This window comes from Sturnira hondurensis, unplaced genomic scaffold (assembly GCF_014824575.4).
Source record: "Sturnira hondurensis isolate 20B ecotype Veracruz unplaced genomic scaffold, ASM1482457v3 Scaffold0006496, whole genome shotgun sequence".
In the NCBI taxonomy this organism is placed as follows: Eukaryota; Metazoa; Chordata; class Mammalia; order Chiroptera; family Phyllostomidae; genus Sturnira; species Sturnira hondurensis.
This window is the reverse complement of record NW_028079127.1, coordinates 11,773,939-11,787,492: the sequence shown is the minus strand read 5'-3', so window position 1 is coordinate 11,787,492 and position 13,554 is coordinate 11,773,939. Positions and strand designations below refer to the sequence as shown.

The following is a 13,554-nucleotide window of genomic DNA, read 5'->3' as shown; positions in this document are numbered from 1 at the left end:
CGGGATACTGATTGAGCTACGGGATTGAAAATAGGGAACTCCTGGGTTCTGTGAGGGGTATTTCTGAGACTTGTTATCCTGTCACTCCTCATGAAAGATTTTCTCTTATGTTCTTAGCTCTCTTCACAACCAGCACTTCAAAGAACACACATATTTATAAAAGAAAAAAACCCTCACTCACACCATTTGGCAATATTTAGCAAAATTGCCTATCTAGCAATTCTTTTTCTAGGAGTCTTTCCCAGAAGTTGCACTCACAAAGTTAGGAAGTGACATATATGCCTTTGTTCTGTTCCTTGAAGGTTGGGATTCTGTCTTGATTGTCTTTTAACTAGGGGCTTTGTTTATTGGGGAAAAAAGCAATAAAGATAATGTAGTTGGCATTAGCATCAATGGTGTCTGTGTGGAAGCTATGGCCTTTTGACACTTTGCCATTTTGAGATACTGTCAGGTTACATTTGTTATCAGTTAATGTTAAATCATCCATCGGTTTATTCGTTCTTTCACTAAATATTTATTGAGCACTTAATGCATGGTAGTCATTGTCTTAGGTGCTTGAAAAATATCATTAATTAAATCTGACAGAAATCTCTGGAGCTTACTTTATAGATGTGAGAAGGAAAATAGACAAACAGATACAAGTAAGCTGTTCATTTCTTTTTTTCAAGTGTGCAGTTTTAGTGCTTATCTTCTACATCTTTTCTTTTTTCCTTTTTCCAATCTGTAAATGGCATTTTAACAATTGCAAGACCCTGGTGGGTGAAAGGGATCAAGGACTGAGGAGGTTATGGATTTTCATACTCAGCACTTGTAACTTAACTATTGAGTTCTGGGCCAGTGGGACCGTAGCCTGTACTCCGTCCATCCCAACTTACCCTCAGTCCTGCCAATGTTCTGTATTGGAAAGTTGCTCAAGAACTCTCATGATAGTTTCCTGTAGTCACCAAAATTTAGGTAATTGTCATTAAAAATTTCATGTTTTTATTGTAATATACTTAATTACCACATCTTTATTTCAGAAATGACCATTAGGAAGTAGATGCCCAGATGCAAAGTGATGAAACAGCCAATCTGTCGTAAAGTAAAATGCAGCTGTGGCTTTTCAACCAGATTAGTAAGTGTGGCCAACATTTTCTTTAACTTTATACTTATTTTATCTACTTTGAAAAACAGTAAAAAAGCATAGTGGACATTGTTAAAATGTATATATGCATTTTTTCTTTTACTGTTGATTATAGTACAAATTCTAACATATAGGTCCAGAAAATGTATGTTTGTGCTATACTTTTTAAGAAAAAATAAAGGTAATACTGTAAAATCATAGATTTAGAGGGAATATTTGAAAAAGAGTCAGTTACTAATACAGCTACTCTTACAATTTTTCAATATTTGTTTTCTCTACCAGTCTCTGTTCTACACATTTAAAAGAAAACATAATTTTGATCATTGTGTTATAGAGAATATGCTTCTTATAAATTTTAAAAAATTGTTTCAAATAGTCCTCTTTGGCAGAAAAATGTTTGCTTCAGTACAGGGTTCCTTATTGGATGACAGTTTTTTGGAGTTAGATGGTAGAGAAGGTTCTACAACTCTGTCAGTATAGCAAAAATTACTGAATTGTTATGCATTGGAAGGATGAATTTTACGGCATGTAGGTTATGCCTAAAAAGTACCCTTCAAAATATCAAATCTTGACTAGAGTAAAGCCCAATCAATTAACAGTGTTTTAGAATAATGAGCTACACATTGTATATCTAGCAAAAATGATTTGATTATTATGAGTATTTTTGTAGTGATAAAAATACTATTTTTATAAAAATAATAAAGTACTTTTATTATTAAAGACTTACTGTCTCTTCCTTAAGATTTGGTAATATCAAATGTTACAAGACTTCGTATGTACCATGTTAGCATTTTATAACTTTTCGTTTTCAACAGACTTTGTTTTGAAACTAACATTTCAACTTTTCTATCTGAAATTTTTTAGGAACAAAATTGCATCTATTTTTCTCAGAAGAGAATTCTACAAGGTAAGAAATTACTGGTATAGAAATAAAACAAATATAGTTGAAAACAGGCTAACATTTTCTTGATTTTTAAAAATTCCTTTCCCATATTGAGATCTTTTGTTGATTATTGCAAGATTGTCAAAAATTTGTTTGCAGACCTTGACTGCCTCAGAATTTGCTAGAAACACAGGTTCATCTTATATGAAGTTAGGATAAAAGGGTGTGATTCACCTTTGAAACTCAAACACTGCTTTTCGCAGTCAGATTTTATTCCTGGTGTCAGTAGGAGTGGGTTTTTATTTATTCTCTGAAAGGTTCTCTTCTTCCACTGGGACCCATCTACCTTCTGTCTCAGTGGACATTGCCTTAGTGACTTTGCTGAGTATCTCTTTTAGGGTCTTGCTTTATTTATCTTTTTTATTTACTTTTATTTTAAATAATGGGATGTTTTTATTTTTTTAAACTTTTTCATTAGTACTGATGGTTTTATTTTTATTTTAGTGTATTTTGTTGATTTTGCTATTATAGTTCAGATTTTCCCCCTTTATCCCTCTACCCACTATCCCCATTCCCTCTGGTAATTCCCCCCCCCCCCTCATCCATGGGTCATGCATATAAATTCTTTGGCTTCTCCATTTCGTATACTGTTCTTAACATCCTCCTGCCTATTCTGTACCTACCAATTGTACTTCTTAATCCTCATACCTTTTTCCCCATTTTCCCCTCCCTCTTCTCAAATGGTGCCATTCCAAATGATCTCCATATCTATGATTCTGTTTCTGTTCTGCTTGTTTGCTTTGTTTTTAGATTCAGTTGTTGATAGTTGTGAATTTATTGCCATTTTAATGTTCATAGTTTTGACTTCTGTTTCTTAAGTCCCTTTAACATTTCATATGATAAAGGCTTGGTGATGATGAACTCCTTTAGTTTTACCTTGTCTGGGAAGCACTTTACTTGCCCTTCCATTCCAAATGATAGCTTTGCTGAGTAGAGTAATATAGGTTGTAGGTCCTTGCTTTTTATCACTTAGAATACTTCTTTCCAGTCCCTTCTGGCCTGCAAAACTTCTTTTGGGAAATTAACAGCCTTATAGGAATTCCATTGTAGGCAACTATGTGCTTTTCTCTTGCAGCTTTTAAGCTTCTCTCTTTATCTTTAACCTTTGACATTTTAATTTTGATGTATCTTGGTGTGGTCATTCTTCTGTTCATATTGTTTTGGGCTCTTCCTGGACTTTTTCAAATAAGTTTTCAATTTCTTGCTCTTTTTCTCCTACTCCTGGCACCCCTATGATTTGACTGATGGTACACTTGAAGTTGTCTCAGAGGCTCCTTACTCCATCTTCATTGTTTTGTTTCTTTTCTTGCTGTTCTGATTGATTTTTTTCTTCCTTGTATTCCAAGCCATTGATTTGATTCTTGGCTTTATCCACTCCACTGATGATTCTCTCTGTCAATTTTTAAAAAATTTTACTGAAGCATAAACTTTGTTTCTTCCTGGTCTTTTTTATGCTGTTGAAGTACCCAGTGAGTTCTCTGAGCATCCTAATAAGCAGTGTTTTGAACTCTGCATCTGTTAGATTGCTTATCTCTATTTTGTTTAATTTTTTTTCTGGAGTTGTGTTCTTTTTTTCTTCTCCCATTTGGGCCATGTTTCTTTGTTTCCTCATTTTTGCAGCCTCCCTCTGTTTGTTTCTATGTATTTGATAGAACTGCTTTGACTCCCTGTCTTAGTGGCATGGCCTAGTATAGAAAAGTGCACCGTTAAGTTGGATGGGGCAGAACCTTGGGTAATCACCTGAGCAGGGCAACCACTGTGACCCAGGTTGATACAGTCTCAGATATGATGTCACCACTCTGTGGCTCTGTGTAAGGGAGGGCTCAGAAAAGGAACATCGATTGCTGCCTGGCCTCAGGAGTTTTGCCTCGGAGGGAGTTGTCCCCTGGCACTCGCTCTGATGCCAGACACTTCAGTTTCTCCCCATATGCCACTGGTGCCTTTCCAGCTGTTGTCCCAGTGGTGGAGCCCAGAGGGAGTGAGTCTCTGTAAGTCCTAAGTCCATTCGGACCCTTTAAGGGGAGAGGCCTGAGAATCCTGCAGTTTCTTCTGTTGTCCCAACCCCCATTGTTTTCTATAGCCCAGAGTTATCAGGACTTACCTTCCTGGTACTGGAAACCTGGTTTGGGGGGCCTGGCATGCAGCTCAGATCCTTCACTCTTGAGGTATACCTCCTCATCTTTATCCACTACCTATGGATGTGGGACTGCCTCCTCTGTGTTGCCATGTCTCTGCTCCTCCTGCCTGACTGAATCAAGTAAAACAGATGGTATTCTCATTTTACAAATGATGAAAGCAGTAGTGGAATTAGCTTTAGGTTCTTTGTACTAATCTATACTGCTACCTCATCAACTTTGTTCTGTATAGAGCATACAATTATTAGGATAATTTCAACCTGAAAGAAATGTTTCTAACCAGGAAGAAACTTACTCTCTGAGAAGTTTAAAAAGCACACATACAAACAAAAATATAACCAATGAATAATGTAGGTGGTACTTACTTAACTTTAAGGTTCAAACTTTTAAGTTTAAACCTCGAAGTTTAAGTTTTAAACTTTAAGGTTTAAAAATGTTTCATTTTTAATTAAACATTTATTAAATTAATACAGATTTTGTGTACCCCAATTATATAGAAAATTATTTCTTAAATGTTTCCCATTTACAATGAAGGCCATAAATTTAAGGTGCCTTTTAGTTTCCAGCATGCATATATACTTTCCTTAAAGATTAGGTGTCTCATTTTGATGGATGGGAGTATAGAATCCCTTTGTGGGTCTGGAATGTGATCTCATATTTTAGAACATGGCAGTTCTCCACCCTCCCCTCCCCTAATTACTCATCCATAGTACAAAAATTAGGTAAACTTCATTATAAACCTATATCTTTTATCCCAAGAGACCTAATTTGTTTCAGGCCCAGCTTTCATGGTATAAGCATAAGATCAAGATTGGTTTTCAGTAATCCAGTGCTATTCTAGGTTATTGTAGGTCTGGAGAATTCTCAGATATACTAGCCATTTGGTTTCAATACCTAATATACATTTGAGGCTTTGGGAAGATTGTGAAATTTTACCTGTAGGTGGTGGGATCAGTCTGTTGACTCACAGTGTATTGAGTAGATTGAAGTTATAGGACTTTGAAGTTTAGCAGTGTTTTTGTTGTTCAGTTTTAGGCTATGATGTTTAAAAAGACAGATTTCTTCAGAAAACTGTACTTGAACAATAATTAAATAAAAATATTTTTAAAAAGACAGGTCTTCTGACTTCTTACTACATATGAAGGCTTCAGATGTTACAGTTCAATTTAAGTGAATTTGAACTTTGAACAGTGTGGATAGCTTTATCATTTTATAAAAGAATACAGTTATTGCAAATATCTTTTTTTTCATGTTCTGCTCTTCCTTAGAATTCCATATGAGCTGCCTTTATTTTATTTTTAGCCATTTGCTTTAGATAAAAAACAAAACAAAACACCAAAAAATCCAAACTCAGAATAGGTTGAAATTTGACCCAGCTTACTGCCACAGAACAAAAGTGCTGATCAAGTTGAATCAACCCCTGTAATGTGTATTGAAAGGAAAACCTCTTCTTTCTCCCCTAATTTGAAGAACAAGCATTTTCCCTGCCAAGAAGGGCTGACTTTAAATGGACCAGCTGTCCATATTAGGAGCATAGGGTTGCTAAGGTGACCATGGCTGTTTGGAGAAGAATGCAGCTGAGAGGGCAAGTTCTTGATGTGTGAGCTGAGGGAAGGAATGTGGTGTGATTGCGCATCATTCCTCCGAATCACATGCTCGCAAAGTGCTGTGTGGGCAGCACGTAGAAACTCCAAGTCTGAGTGCTGGAACTTGTGTGGTTAAAATCGTTTTGTTTTTCATGTGAGCCAGATGCTTACAGTTCGTATTGAAATACCTACTCTATATTAATGTGTGTGTTTTTGGAGAAGGGGGGAGGGTGTTTTGGTGGTGGATGAAATGGAAATTAATTTATTTTGCTTGATGGACACATTTCATATTATTAAAAATTATTTTGGGATCATTATTTTTCTAACTCATCCATTCCAGTCATGTATATATTTTTATATGTTGTTTTATAGCTATATGTTTAATGATATGTATAGTTAATAGTTTCCCAATGGAATGATGTATTCCTTTATTATGCTTATTTTCTTGGCACTTTAAATTTCAGAATTATTTGAAAGTCCTTCAGTCTGTGTTTTGTTTTTTAAATAATTCTTACTCTTTCCAAAGGAGATCTGATCTTAATACATTAGGTATTTCTTCCCTGAAGCATCCAAAGAGAGGTTCTGCCTTTAGTGAAAAATGTGATTCAAGGAGCAATGAGAAGGTTCAAACCAATGCCCCACTTGTCTGAAGCACCACTTAGATTTTACCATGGGCATCATTGCTAATATTTAAGATGAGATATCAAGACAGACATTGATACAGACACTTATTGAGCCATTAGGTATTTTTTTTTAATTCTTGTTAACAGATGCCTTTAATAATGTGCTGATCTTAAGTGAGGGCATAAATGTATATTATATTTAGGATGTGAAGTAGTTGGAACACTGGAGGCTCTGTATTACATTAGCATCCTATTATTTTTTAAATCAGATAGTCTGCTTCCTTTGACATGATTGCTCTGATTAGTGTGTAAAATATGGAGGGAAATTAAAAGATTGAAATAATTTCATCTTTGAATTCAGTTCCTTATTTGTCATTTCTCATGTATACCTTAATAACTTCTGATGGCATTCTCAACTAAAATCTTAATGATTTTTCCCTTTCACATTTTTCTTAAATCTGCTAGAAATTGTTTTATTTTAAAAATATTTTTGGTTATGCTATTACAGTTGTCCCAACTTTTCTCCCATTGCCCCCTCTCTACCCAGCACCCACCATTCCCTCTGACAATCATTCTCCTTGGTTCATGTCCGTGGGTCATGCATACTAGTTCTTTGGCTTCTCCATTTCCTATACTTGCTCTTAACATCCCCCTGCCTATTCTATAGCTACCAATTTCTACTTCTTAATCCCTTTACCTTTCTCCTATCCCCCAAATTCCCCTTCCCACTGGCCGCCATCCCAAAGATCTCCATATCTATGATTCTGTTTCTGTACTGCTTATTTGCTTAGTTTGTTTTTTAGATTTAATTGTTGATAGTTATGTATTTATTGCCATTTTAATGTTCATAGTTTTGATCTTCTTTTTCTTAAATAAGTCCCTTTAACATTTCATATAATAATGGTTTGGTGATGATCAACTCCTTTAGCTTTACCTTGTCTGCGAAGTACTTTATCTGTCCTTCAGTTCTATTGATAGCTTTGTTCAGTAGAGTAATCTAGGTTGTAGGTTATTGGTTTTCATCATTTTGAATATTTCTTGCCAGTCCCCTCTAGCCTTCAAAGTTTCTTTTGAAAAATGAGCTGGAAGTCTTCTGGGAACTACCCTGTAGGTAACTCTCTGCTTTTCTCTTTCTGCTTTCAATCTTCTCTCTATTTTTAGCCTTTGGCATTTCAGTTATGATGTGTCTTGGTGTGGTCCTCTTACATCTATCTTATTTGGAACTCTATGCTTCCTGGACTTGCATGTCTATTTCTTTCACTAAATCAGGGAAGTTTTCTTTCACTGTCTTTTCATATAGCTTTCCAATGTCTTGCTTTTTCTCTTTTTCTGGCATCCCTATGAGGCGAATGTTGGATCATTTGAAGCTATCCCAGAGGCTGTTTATACTACCCTCATTTTTTTTATTCTTTTTTTCTTCTTGTTCTGTATGGTTGTTTTTTTGCTATCTTATGTTCCAAGTCATTGCTTTGGTTCTTGGCTTCATTTACTGTACTGTTGTTTCCCTGTAAATTGTTTTTTATTTCAATTAGTGTATCCTTAGTTTCTGACTGGGTCTTTTTTATGATGTTGAGGTCCTCAGTAAGTTCTTTGAGCATCCTTATAAACAGTGTTTTAAACTCTGCATCTGATAAATTGCTTATCCATTTTGTTTAGCTCTTCTCCTGGAGTTTTGATCTGTTCTTTCATTTGGGCCATTTTTTTTGCTTATTTTGGCAGCCTCCCTGTGTTTGTTTCTATGTTAGGTAGAGCTTCTTTGACTCCCTGTCTTGGTAGTATGGCCTAATGTAGTAGGTGTCTCATAAGGTCCAGTGGCACAGCCTCCCCTATCACCCAAGCTGCGTACTCAAGGTGAGCCCTTTGTATGGGCTGAGTACACCCTCCACTTGTAGTTGAGCCTTGGTTGCTATTGGCAGATTAATGGAAGGGATTTACCCAGGCCAGTCAGCTGCAAGGACTGCCTCTGACCACTGACCACCAACCTCTGCCCTCTGTGGGGGATCAGTTGTGCAGGGGCAGGGTGGTGGTGCTCTGATGTGGTCTGTAGCTGTCCACTGGGTGTGCTGGCCCTGGGGTTTCCCAGATGGTGCCCACCAGAGTCAGCCCCAACCTGTGTTTTTTTTTCTGGACACCCTGAACAATCTGAGGTGCAATCAGAGATGGCTGCTACTTGTGCTGGGCTTGGAGATTCCCAGGCAAAGAGGAACAATGGCCTTTGCTCTCCCATATGCCAGGCACTTCAGTCTCTCCCTGTATACCACTGGGGCCCTTCAAGTAGCCACCCCATTGCTGGAGCCCAGAGAGAGTGGGTCTGAGTAGGTGAGTCCTGAAGAGGAACTGCTTAGGTCTCTATCAGCCTCCTCCACTTACTCAATCACTGCTGGTTCTTGCAGCCAGAAGTTGGGGGCACTTATCTTTCTGGCATAATTTGTTTTGGAATTCTGGGCTGGGGGGCCTGGCATGGGGCCAGGACTCCTCAATTCTAAGATATCCCTCACAAATTTTTATCCACATGGGTGTCAGAGCAGCCTGTTCTGCATCTGTGCCCCTCCTACCGGTCTGGATGGATGTTGTGAGATTTCCATTCAACTCTATTTCTGATGTTGCTGAATGACAGTTGTTCCACATTTTAGTTGTAATTTTGATGTGGTTGTGTGAAGAGGCAAGCCATGCCTGCCTTCATTGCCATCTTGACCAGAAGCCCAATTTTCATTGATTTGAGAGAGAGAAGAAGTGGGGAGGGAGGGAGGGAAGGAGAGGGGAAAAAAACTTTGATGTGAGAGAGAAACTGCTGTTGATTGCCTCTCATATGCACCCCACCAGGGTTGCAACTCTGAAACTGATATCTTTGTCCTGACTGGGAATTGAACCCGTAACCTTTTGGTGTAAGAAACTGCTTCAACCAACCAGCTCCCCAACCAGGGCTGCTGTTATCTTTTTGATTATAGTTATCCCAGTGGGTGGCTGTGAGGCGGAATATGTGGATTTAATTTGCATTTCCCTAAGGACTAGTGATGTTGATTACGTTTGTTTTTGAATCCTCACCTGAGAGTATGTTTATCGATTTTAAAGGGAGAGGGAGAGAGAGAAAGAGAAAGACATTGATGTGAGGGCAAAATATCAGTTGCCTCCTCTGTGTGCCCAGACTGGGAATTGAACCATACCTTTTTGGTGTTTGGGACCATGCTCCAATGAACTAAGCCACCCAGCCGGGGCTGCTATCTTTTTTATTATAGCCATTCTACTGGGCATGAGGTGGAATATGTGGATTTGATTTGTATTTCCGTAATGACTGATGATATTATCTTTTCATTTTTAATCCTCACCTGAGTGTATGTTTATTAAGGAAGGGAGAGGGAGAGAGAGAGGAAGAGCGTGACATATCAGCGTGAAAGGGGAACATTGGTTGCCTCTGGTAAGCATCCCTACTGGGGATTGAACCCACAACCTAGGTATGTGCCCTGACTGGACATCAAACCTACAGCCTTTTTTGGTGCACTGGGCGAGGCTCTGACCAACTGAGTCACCTGGCCAGAGTGACCGTCTTTTCATGTACTTAGTAGTTATTTGTATATCTTCTTCAGAGAAATGTGTATTCAGATCTACCCATTTAAAAATTGGGTTATTTGTCCTTTTATTGTTGAGTTGTGAGAGTTCTTTATGTTCTGGGTACTAAACTCTTTTTAGATACATGGTTTCCAAATATTATCTCCCATACTTTGGATTGTCTTTTTTACTTTTTTGATAGTGTCCTTTGAAGCACAAATGTTTCTTTTTTTTAAAAAGATTTTATTTATTTATTTTTAGGAATTGGGGAAGGAGGGAGAGAGGGAGAGAAACATTGATGTGAGAGAGAGGCGTTGATGGGTTGCCTTTCGTACACACCCCCACCTAAGGCCAAACTTGCATCCCAAGCTTGTGCCCTGATGGGAATTGAACCTTGGCCTTCTGTTTGCTGGTCAGGGCACAACTGTTTCTTATTTTGATGAAGTCCAGTTTGTATATTTCTTTTATTTTTTTCTTATAATTTGGTATCATAACAAAGAAACGTTTGCCTAATTTAAGGTCATGAAGATACATGTTTTCCTCTGAAAATTTTATGGTTTTAGTGCTTACATTTAGGTCTTTGAACCATTTTGAGTTAATTTTTTTATAGAGTATAGAGTAGAGGTCACATTTTATTTTTTTCTATTGGAAATCTAGTTGTCCCGGCACCATTTGTTTGTTTTTTTAAATATATTTTATTATACCATTACAGTTGTTCTATTCCCCTCTTCATTCCCCTTTTACCTGCACACCCCCCCACCATTCTCCCCTTTAGTTTATGACCATGTGTCTCAAGTTCTTTAGATTCTCTATTTCCCCTACTATTCTTGCCCTCACCCTATTTTCTGTACCTTCTGCCCCCTTCTCCTCCTCCAACTCCCCAGTTGCTAACCCTCCATGTGATCTCCATTTCTGTGGTTCTGTTCCTGTTCTAGTTGTTTCCTTAATTTGTTTTTATTTTAGGTGTGGTTGTTAGTAATTGTGAGTTTGCTGTCATTTTAGTGTACATGATTTTTATCTTTTTCTTAGACAAGTCCCTTTAACATTTCATATAATAAGGGCTTGGTGATGATGAACTCCTTCAACTTGACCTTACCTGAGAAACCCTTTATCTGTCCTTCCATTCTAAATGAAAACTGCTGGATAGAGCAATCTTGGTTGTAGGTCTTGGATTTCATGACTTGGAATACTTCTTTCCAGCCCCTTCTTGCCTGTAAGGTCTCTTTTGAAAAATCCGCTGACAGTCTGATGGGAACTCCTTTGTAGGTGACTGTGTCCTTATCTCTTGCTGCTTCTAGGATTCTCTCCTTCATTTAATCTTGGGCAATGTAATTATGATGTGCCTTGGTGTGTTCCTTCTTGGGTCCAACTTCTTTGGGACTCTCTGAGCTTCCTGGATTTCCTGGAAGTCTGTGTCCTTTGCCAGACTGGGGAAGTTCTCCTTTATTATTTGTTCAAACAAGTTTTCCACTCGTGGCTGTTTCTTTCCCCCTTCTGGTACTCCTATAATTTGGATGTTGGAACGTTTAAAGATGTCCTGGAGATTCCTAAGCCTCTCCTCATTTTTTTGAATTCTTGTTTCTTTACTCTTTTCTGGTCCACTCCATTGATTTGAGTCCCAGTTTCCTTTCCATCACTATTGGTTTCCTGTACCTTTCCCTTCATTTCACTTAGTTTAGCCTTCATATGTTCCTTTGATTTGTGACTATAATCAACCAGTTCTGTGAGCATCCTGATCACCAGTGTCTTGAACTGTGCATCTGAGAGGTTCGCTATTTCCTGGTTGCTTAGAGTTATTGGCTCTGGGGCTTTGAGTTCTTGAACCATATTTTGGACTGTTCCTGCCTGTTACGTATGAGAGCAGAGCCCTAGGTGTTCACCAGGGCTCCCAGGGGCAACTCAGTTGCTGGGTTGTGATGCTGTATGTGGGGGCGGGGTCAAAGGAAAGCAATGGCTATCCGGTCTGCCGTCTTCCGCTGCCGGCCCTGCGCGCGCGCCTGCGCTCTTGATCTGTCCCACTGCACGCAAATGTGCTACCGCAGTCAGCCAGCCGCTTTGCGCACTCACTGGGTTCGCCCGCTGGGGCCTGCGAGGTCCGCCTCATTGCCCATTCCTCTTTTGGCCTATCTGCGCACAAATGTGTGACCGTGGTCAGCCTGCCCCGCACCCTCACTGGGTCCGCGCTGCCACCCGCTGCTACTCTGGCTGCCTGCGCACCTGGGTCTGGGGATCTTTCCTGCCCGACCCTGCTCCGCTGCTGACTCCACCCCTCTGACCTGTCCCAGTCGAACGGTTCGTTGTTGTTGGACTTCCATATAGTTCAATTTTCTGTTCTTTGGCTGCATCTTTGTTTACCAAACCTTTGTTGTATTCAAACTTGGTTGTGGGAGAACAGTGTTTCCACCTAGGCCTCCATCTTGGCGGAAGTCTCCCCGGCACCATTTGTTGAAGAGACCATTCTTTCCGTATTGAATTAGTTGTCCAGGCACTCTATTGAAAATCAGTTGACTATAAATCTGTGGGTGTGTTTCTGAATTCTCAGTTTTGTTCTGTTGGATCTGTATGTCCTATGCCAGTACCACGCTTGGCAATTTGATGTTTCATGACGGTAGGTTTGTGATAGGTTTTGAACTAGAAAGTGAGAGTTGTTTTTAATAGGATGTATGTTCTGAAAAATTTTCAAATGTAGAAACCTATTACAGTAAAATTGTAATATCCTCTTATTAGTTTAATCTCTACAGCATTTGTAATGATGGTTCCCTTTTGTAGTTCGTTTTTTTCTTTAGCTTGATTAGTTTTTCCAGGGGTTTACCATTTTGATCACTCTCTCAGAGAATGAACTGTTGACTCCATTGATCATCTGTGTTGTGAATGTTTTTTGTCTTTTTAAGTCCTGCTATTTATTTCTGCTTCCTCAGAATTTTTAGGGTTTTTATGCTGTCCTTGTAAAAGAACTTTTAAATTTGAATTCTTAGTCTTTTAATTTGCATCTAAGTATCATCTTGGCTGGCTTCCCACACATTTTGGTACAGAATATTCTTGGCTTTATTTTAAAAGTAATTCTTATTTGTCCCATGAATTGTTTAGACATGTACACTTAATTATAAGTATGTAAGTTTTATTTTAAATTTTTTTTTTATTTTTTGTCATTCGCGCTAATATCCCAGTCCCTTTTTAAGAGGATTTAATTTGAGAGTACTCATTTTGTTTGAGGTTTGTTTTTGCTTTAGGTATTGTTTTAGTTCTGTTTGTTTTATTTTCATTTTTAATATCATTCATTACATTTTTTACAAGTATATTTTATTGATTATGCTATTACAGTTTTCCCAATTTTTCTCCCTTTATCCCCCCCACACTGCACCCTCCAGCCCTCCAGCATTCCCCCCACCTTAGTTCATGTCCATAGGGTTGTACATATAAGTTCTTTGAGTTCTCTGTTTCCTATACCATTTTTTTTCTTCAATTTTTTTATTTAATTATTTTTCAAGTACAGTTTTCTTTCTATTACTCCCATCCCATCCCACACCCCCCTATACCATTTTTTACCTCTCCCCATCTATTTAATGCCTACCAATTATGTTTCTTCCCTGTACCTTTT

General features: G+C 38.3%; 1 protein-coding gene across 4 annotated transcripts in view; it reads left to right on the top strand.

Moving 5' to 3' along the window:
• The window catches only part of FRS2 (fibroblast growth factor receptor substrate 2), a 106,695-nt gene that overhangs the window by 52,814 nt on the left and 40,327 nt on the right, over positions 1-13,554 (top strand). For all 4 annotated transcript variants that reach the window (XM_037049468.1, XM_037049466.1, XM_037049469.1 and 1 more), the window contains 2 exons: positions 1,020-1,114; positions 1,988-2,030. The gene's annotated coding sequence lies outside the window, so the exon portion shown is untranslated. The remainder of the gene's footprint in view (positions 1-1,019; positions 1,115-1,987; positions 2,031-13,554) is intronic.